Genomic DNA, 1,404 nt, shown 5'->3' on the forward strand with positions numbered 1-1,404 from the left:
CAACATTAGAGGAAAAATTGGTCCCTAGAATGGAAGCCATTTTGTGAGACACCACGGCGGAGAAAGAGCGTGAACAAGATTGCAATTTTCTCCAGACCCTCGGAAGACAAGCCATGGCCTAGTCGTGGAGAAGCGGACAATGACAAACAAATCAGGTTCCAACAATCGAGACGATCAAGGGGTGCCATCACTAGCGCCTCTCAGTTGTACTCACTATTCGGTACCTTGAATCACGGAGCGGCGGGGGATGTTGAGATGAGACACTGACACCGCTACCCGCCTCTGATTGGGACAGGCATCCCTGACCCCACAATGTTCGATCTTTGCAGCTGGGCGTTACACGAACATGACTCCTGCAAGTCCTGTCAGTTGAAGGAAATACCATTTCCGATTTGCATGGTAGTAGGGTCGTAAGCGTCTCTGGCCGTGGCCGAGCTGTCTGGTTCCCATCGACAGACGCCTACTCAACCTCTTTTCATTCGCCCTTACACGGCGCGGCACATGAGTCTCGATGCAATATGACTTTTCTCCCTGGGTTGACGGCACCCACGGCATAACTTGGCTTTGAGACCAAAGGGTTGGGGCTGCGGCTTGGTAGCACAAGCATTGCTTTTCCCGGCGAACAGATGGAGACTGACCTGTCATTTCTTCTGCAGACTGCATCCTCAAGCATCCCGACCCGCCAGATGTGGACGCCTCTGTCCTGAATTAGCATACTGCTGGCCGTTGGTTGATGGCCAATGGCCGCAACAGCTGCTGGTAGCGCATGGTACTGCACGCTGCTGGGTATTCATAATCCAAAGATACTGAGCTTCGCGACGATATGTCACGAGCCTCGAAATTCTAGGCCATAATGCTTCATGATGAATCTTCCTACGGCTTCCGAGCTCCCTTGATCACGGCTTGTCAATATGGGATTCAGACAAACCCTCCTGCGACATTGCCCCGACGGCGGTGGTCCCCAGACAAACCCCACCGGAGGCAAGTTAAGCAACTCAAAATGAACCTCCCTAGATGCACGAAGTACATTCGCCTCAGTCTTCGGCGGTGCTTTTTTTCTCCCTTGGCCTTCGCTCCCGTGAGACAAGACGCCCAAGCGGCATCTCCACGCCAGCATCACGGCGGATCGAGGGAGCTTGCGTCTCGCCCTTCCCTCTGTCACTCCATTCGAGAAGCCGCCGGCAGCATGTCAAGGCCATGGAGATTCTCTATAAATCAAGAGCTCGCAGTCTCCCTCCATCAGACTTTTTCCTCTCCTCATCAGCATCACACTCCAGCTTTCAATCATTTACTTCACTCTCTTCTATTTCTAATAATCACTCTTTCAGAACCTCCTCGTTCTCCAACCCCAACCATCAAAATGAAGTTCACCACTGTCGCCATCGCCCTCTTCGTCGGCCTTGC

Source organism: Verticillium alfalfae, genomic scaffold (genome assembly GCF_000150825.1).
Source record: "Verticillium alfalfae VaMs.102 supercont1.1 genomic scaffold, whole genome shotgun sequence".
NCBI classification, from domain to species: Eukaryota; Fungi; Ascomycota; class Sordariomycetes; order Glomerellales; family Plectosphaerellaceae; genus Verticillium; species Verticillium alfalfae.